The sequence below is a fragment of the Solanum dulcamara genome, chromosome 11, assembly GCF_947179165.1.
Source record: "Solanum dulcamara chromosome 11, daSolDulc1.2, whole genome shotgun sequence".
Classification (NCBI taxonomy): domain Eukaryota; kingdom Viridiplantae; phylum Streptophyta; class Magnoliopsida; order Solanales; family Solanaceae; genus Solanum; species Solanum dulcamara.
This window is the reverse complement of record NC_077247.1, coordinates 17,917,585-17,924,869: the sequence shown is the minus strand read 5'-3', so window position 1 is coordinate 17,924,869 and position 7,285 is coordinate 17,917,585.

Sequence of the window (7,285 nt, the reverse complement as noted above, 5' to 3'; positions counted from 1 at the left end):
GTTTGAACAGACCCGGCAACTAAAGTCACAGGGTCTTCCTCTCTAGGCCTCTCATATTTTCATTGATCAAACTAAATTTGAGCAATACCTCTTAATTGGTACGTAGCCAACTCTTCCCTTTCTACCAGGCTAATTCCATGATTTCAACAATTGTATGGATGTTATCGACAAACTCTTGGAGATCCTCATCACTTTAGAATCCCAAAACTCCAGAGGATTGATCCTCATAAAATCTCAAACTCTTGTTGCCGCCGTACTAGAATTTGAATTCATGAGAGCAACTACCTGATGATTTACTTGAGCCATAATAGTTTAAGTAAGCACTTGAAAGGCCTCTCAAAACTCGTCATTGGAAACTTGGTCATTCATAGAGTCATTCGGATCTTTTTGCTCCTCTTCAACTACGTTCCTTCTAATGGGGTATCTTCGTGGAGGCATATTTTGAAAATTTCAAAGAACAAGTGTTAGAGGGAAAAGACTTAACCACTTACCGCACGACATAGATTATGAAAGAAGAGAGACTTTTTCCTAAGACGTTTCGTATCCTCATACTTATGGATATGGTGCACTTTACATAAATGAATAAGACTTTACTTAACGCAGCATGTTAGACTCCCTAGGACTCTTCTAAACCTTGTGCTCTAATACCAAGTTTTTCACGATCCGATCTAGGGCCTAGCCATAACACAATGATCTGGATGGGAGGGACCTCGACCATAAGCCATCTTACCATACATCTCATACATAAGGTAAAGAAAAAAATAAAAATGAGCAGAAGTAATCATTAATTAGGGAATGAACTAAGGGAAATCAACTCTATAACATCCAATTTGGACTACACTAATGAGTATCATCTAAACATGCCTCCAGTCTAATCTTTGACGGGGGCTTAGGAAAAGCTCTTAGCTCACCCTAACAATAGAAGAAAATGTAAACAATATTAACATGAATAAAATTCTTGTCCTCGATAGAATGAATACTCACAAACTTCTTTGAAATCTAAAGAAATCTCTAGCCACGAGTAGGATGATCGTGAGTGTCGTCCATCCCTACATTATGAAACAATGTAGGTAAAATATGCATTAGTACATTTGAATATACTAAGTATGTGAGGTATGCATGAACAAGTAAAAGAATGTAATCAATATGCCATAAGATGCATGACCAATCATAATGAACATGAGTAAAGGTTAAAACCAATTTAAAATATATGGAACTCATGGTCAATGCATATCAAAAGAACTTCAACTTCCAACTCATAGCTTTAACTTGAACTTGTGTGGGATAAGACCTCTAACCAACAACTAAGACCATGCGAGCTATTACATGGAATATGATGACTCTGGCATCGAAATAGGGGAGGCTACCTTGTCAGAACATACTCCAATAATAACTCAACTCAACTATGTTATATGTGGATCCACTAGAAGGCAACCTACATGGGCAACGTAGTTTGGGACTTTAGGTTTCTATTAGGATTCCCTTGAATAACCAACTATGTTATCTGACCGAACCCCACCTAGAAGTCATCTCGGTGCTTATTCAATATCCCAACGGAAACTCATTAAAACATAATCATAATAGAGTAGGGAAAGATAGTAACTTCCTATCAATCCATCTATAAAACATATTAGGAATAGCTCATCTACTTGGTGATTCATAAGAATCCATAACTTCGGTGAGAATTGTCCTTATCACCATATTTAAATATCTTTTGATCTTAACTATGACCATCATCATAACTTTAACTTTAGAATCATAAATCTCAACTTTAACTCATATAAACCTTTCATCTAATATCATTTAACTCATGATCAACTCATAAACTAATCTTAACTTCATAATCATAGCTTGAAAATATAGCTTTATGCATGAACATCTATAATTCAACTTTAAATCATGTAATTCATATGAGAACATTCATATAAGGATCAGTGATAACATTTAAAAATGAAATCAAATCAGCCTAATGCAATTCATCAAAACTAGGATTCATAATCAATTATAAATTTAATGAAAACTTGAGGAATATTTGGGACTTCATGGGTGGAAAGGTCCCATTAATCAATTCTCACATACCTTTCTTGAATCCACTAAGAATTGAAGAGGAACCTTGAAGAAATCTGGAAACACTAGCTTTAGCTTGAAGGAGAAATCTTGAGAGATTTTGTTCTTGCCTTAGAAATTTTGAGAGAATAAATTGAATAGGAAGGGAATTTGAAGAATAAAATATTTATAGAGTTTGAACTAATTAGCTATAAAAATTTCTAAATTCATTGAACCAAACTTTGAAAAAGACACAATTGCCCCTCATTAAATCTGAAAATTTAGCCCAATGGATCCATTCCTATGGGTCGTCGAAGTGTTGACGAGTCTTTTAGACAACTCATCCTGTAAGTCTGAGAAAAGTACAAAAAAATCAAGTCTCTCTGAAGTTTTGGATTGACTCTAGTTTACGACCCATCATAAAGGAAATGAGTCGTTCTTTGGGCTCGTCTTGTAGGTACCAAAAAGTTGCAAATTGGAGGGTCTCTAAATTTTTGTCACGAGTTGTTGTTATGGCCCATAACAACCTCTACAACCCGTATTGACAAGGCGTAGACTTGGTCTTACGGAGTCTTTGAACACGGCCTTTGAGGCCTGGTTTACGAGAGGTTCCTACGACCCATCAAAATGATGACGAATCTTCCTCTTGAGATGTAGAATCTTTTCTGAGGGCAACATCTCATTTTGCTCGAGGGGTTACTCTACGAATTCAACTCAGCGAGCCATAGAGTTACTCATTCATGTGGGTCAGTTCAATATTTTGAGAATTTTCTCCTTGGTTTCAACTTTCCGACTTTTGAGGTCTTACACTAAAGCTCTTACAAGGGAGTTGGTGAGAACAACTTTGAGTTCAATTGGGTTAAAACTCCTAAATTAAGTCCATCAATAACGGCAACCCTACCAAACACTATAAAATTAATAGTTTTGGGTTCAAAGGGTAATAACAAATAACTGATATGTGGATGTTTCAGTACTAAGTTATGAGATATATTAGTACTGGTTGGGTTCTAATAATCTTAATAAGGTTCAGTTCTAGGAACAAGTGTCTCAAATATGACAAAGATACTGAAAGAACTTTAGTTATATGAATATAAAAGTGGTCCCGCTTCAATTAAGAATTGGAGTTATTTTCATAAATGTTCATGAATTTTGGATAGCACATGGTCATAAAAGTACTAAGCGTGTTTGAGTGAAAAGAAGAAATAAAATATTTATGTGTGTAATATCACTGATGTTATCACAAGTAATAACATGTTCAAAGTTATAATGTTACATGAGATTTCGATTTTATCTTGTGAAATTATACTAAGGTAATGCTCAAATCGAAAGATACATTACTCTATGCATGAACATAACTTGATCTTTGTGTCCTAATTTATATTTAAATAAGTGGGGGATTGTTGAAATTTTGTTTAAATTAAATTATTAATATATTGTTTTTTAAATAAAAGAGTGTATCTTTTCATTCTTAGTTGATGTCTTTTAAATGAAAGAGTGTATCTTTTCATTCTTAAGTTGGTGTATTTTAAATGAAAGAGTGTATATTTCCATTATTTAGTTGGTGTCTTATAAATGAAAGGTTGTGTCTTTTCATTCTTTGGTTACCACCAATTATATTTAAATTCAACTACTGCAGATTCAGAAAATAACTTTTACAGAATACATTTGCTTACAACATTCTCCAAAGAAATATTTTCTTTTCTATAAGATCAAATCTTCAAGTTCTTGCTTTCTGATTTCCTCACTATTTGTTTAGTGCAGAAATTCATAGGCTTGTCATATCCACTAAAAATATTTACATACAACCTCATAGAAATCTCACGGAGGAGAGGGAGCAAATATCATTTTTAGAAAAGCATTTTGCACGTGTTTCAAGCCTTCCATTTTGTTTTCTTTGTTCATATTTTCAAACTTTCATCTTAGTGTTCTTCTTCATATAAATTTGTTTCCTTGATATATATTTTTTAGCATATTATTGATTGATGACTTGAGAAACTGATTATACCATGTTGAAATAGAGGTATTGAAATCGTTAAATGATGAACTTTGGGTCATATACTTGTTTCATGCATATTCTTACCACTTTTGTTGATGCATGATCTTTATTGTCTAGTGGTGCCCATTTAGTTGATTTTATGAAATTCATATTCATTTAGAAAATCTTTCATCTATTCTTTTGACGCTGATGAAAAATAGTTTCACATAAAACTGATTTCTTTGCAAAAAAAGTAAACAAGACGGAGATTCGAAAAGCTAATCTAGGCACAATAATTGATATTTCTGCCTCACGTGTGAACCAGAGCTCCCACTTCAATGAATTCATCAGCCAATATTGTTGCTGCACATTCAAATAGGATGTTACTTTTGATAACACATGAACATAATCTTCCAACAAATTTATAGATTCTTATTCTCGGTCAAACATATATTGCATTCTCCTTTGAACTCACACTAACTAAGCAAAACTTCATGTAATTCCTTAACGTTTGGTTTTCCATACGAGAACTTACCAAGCACTACATAATGAATTGTTTGTTGAATGATCATTTACTTTACTTCTGAAGATTTCCACATAACTTGGGACTCGCCATTGACATATGCCACATGCTTCAAAGGGATTGGTTGCATGGAGTTGTTGTTCATACATGATTTTTTTATTAAAAAAATCTACATGGATAGCTACTAAGAAGGTACTGGATGTGAGTTTGGTAGGGTCTATTGCATAGGAGTCATAGGTGGCTGATCAAACTCTGGCGGAGGTTGCCCACCAACCATATTGGCAATCGGTGGTCACTTTCTTAGTTAGGGTTTGGGTCATTAGGGATGTGTCGTGTAGAGAACTTTTTTTGTGTATCCAAATATTTAAATGAAACATGCCATAGTTTGATGTCTAAATGAATTTTACTAAAAATTTAAAAAAATTATTAGATTATTTCATTGTGATGATCTTGAGGGTCATTTTAAGAAATTTGTATGAAATTACCATTTACCCCTACCATTAGTGCCCCCAAGTATTATTTGTTCAGTTTGTGTGGTTGAACGTGTTAAAGCCTTAATAGTTAGTGAATTGGAAAATTCTTGAGTTTTAAAGAGTTAAGATGAGAAAAGGTGATTTTTAGTACCAAACAGAGCTACGGATCTCGGATCGGAATTCCGTTAGTTTTATCAGCTCCAAAATATGAAAATTGATCTAGAAAAGTCATCGAAAACAGATTTGGGGTTGATATGTGAATTTGAGGTCTTAAGTTGAAAAGTGAGATTTTAAATGAGTTGGTTTGACTTCGGTCAATGTTTTGAGATCCGAGTATCGAATGAGAATTCTGTCAGTTTCGTTGTGTTAGGGACGTCGAGTTTGGTCTAGTTGAACATTGACTTAGAGCCCCGAGACCTTAATCATTGTTTTGAGTTTTTAGACCAAAAGTTGAGTTTTAGGCCAATAAGGAGTCTGGGATGGTATTTTGGTCAAAATGATTTTTTTCATAAATATGACGATTCCATTAAGTCCACAATATCGAATTCAGTGTAGTAGCATATCCGATTTATTTTTATTGGACCCCAAATGATTTTCGAGGATCCAACCGAGAGCATTTTTGAACTTAGCATTCAGCTGTGATTTGGTTTCTGGTGTAGGCATTTTTGTTCATAGCGATTGCGAACTTAGGTCACGCGATCGCGATGAGTCAGGAAAATGGTCTTCGCGATCGCAAAGGGTGGTTTGCGATCGCGAGCTTTAATGGATCGAGATCGCGAAAGTCATTTTTGACCTGAACAGTGTTTAATCAAGAAAACCCCCATTTCCACCATTTTTGAGTTTCTTGAGTTTCTTTGGGCGATTTTGAAAAGAATTCTTCGAGTAAATTTGTAGGGTAAGTGTAATTTCACTAAAATCTTTCATATTCCATTATCTATATTATGATTTCAACTCCTAAATGTTAGTTTCAAACCCCAAAACTCCTTGTTTATTTTCTAATTCGAATTTAAGGAAATTGGTGATTTCTAACTCATTTTGTGCTATATTTTTATGGATTTTTCAACCATGAGTTCCTTATTTCTAGTAAACGTGAATTTTCAATAAAATTTTAGATTTGATCCTTTTCAAAATTAACCAATTGTTGGACTGTTTTACCCCCTATTCCGAAACCTATCAATATGGGTGTCATTAGACTCCTTATGAAGCTATATTTTATTCTTGATAGTGGGTTATCATTTTGGGCGTTGAATTCAAAGGTTAATCGTCTGGTAGAGCATTCAAGTGCAGTTTCGGCAATTGAGGTAGGTTTGGCTATCCTTCTTGGGGATGAGTTAGGTTGATTAGTCAAATTCTATATTATAGACTTTGGGATGGGGCTGTAGTATAGTTTGGGACTGATAATTAATATTGTGATGCCAGTGTGGAGGCTTATATGTGTTGTGTAGCCCGTATGGGGGCCTTATGTGATATTCTATCTGTGATTGCGACTGTGTAACCTATGAATTAACTGAGTAGAGATGTGAAAAGGTTAGTTGACTTGTAATGCCCGCTTGAGGGATTGAGTTGAGGGTTTTGAGCATGCCTGAGTATTGAGATATTTTTGACAAAGGGGAGGCGGGGGGTAAACACTTAATTTGGTGTATTTCCTTTCCATTATTGTCTATTGAGAGTGAATATCATGCTTAAGTTAAGTTTTGAGAACTTTGAACCTTGTAGTACACGTAGAGTTGAATATTATCTCCATGCCTTATATATTGTGATTGCATTCATATTATCATTGATCATTGGGAAGTTGAGAACCTTGAAAATCCATTTGAGAAAGAAAATGTGACATCTTTTGTATCCTTGACCACGAGATGGGTGGCAAGCGAATGAGACATTAGTATCATGAGTCCTTGGTCGCAAAATGGGTGGTGAGGTAGTTGATACATTGAAATTGTGATGAGGTATATGGTTTGTGAGACCCCTATGGGTCTTTCTTGGTAGCATATCTCGGCAGGTGTATACGACAGGTACGACAGCCTTGATCCCATCGTACCATCATATCATTGCATCATCATAATGCATTGCATTGCATTGATACCTGTGATATCTATTCTACTTGTTAATTGAGATATTGAACTATATTTATGTGTTTACCATATTCACATCGTTCTATATAAATTGGCGGCAACGTAGCCGGAGTAGGATTTTTCTGTGTGCAGGTGGAAGCGTTCCTTAGTTTATTTCATAGTTTTGATTAATTCCTTATACTCAGTCGGTTAAACC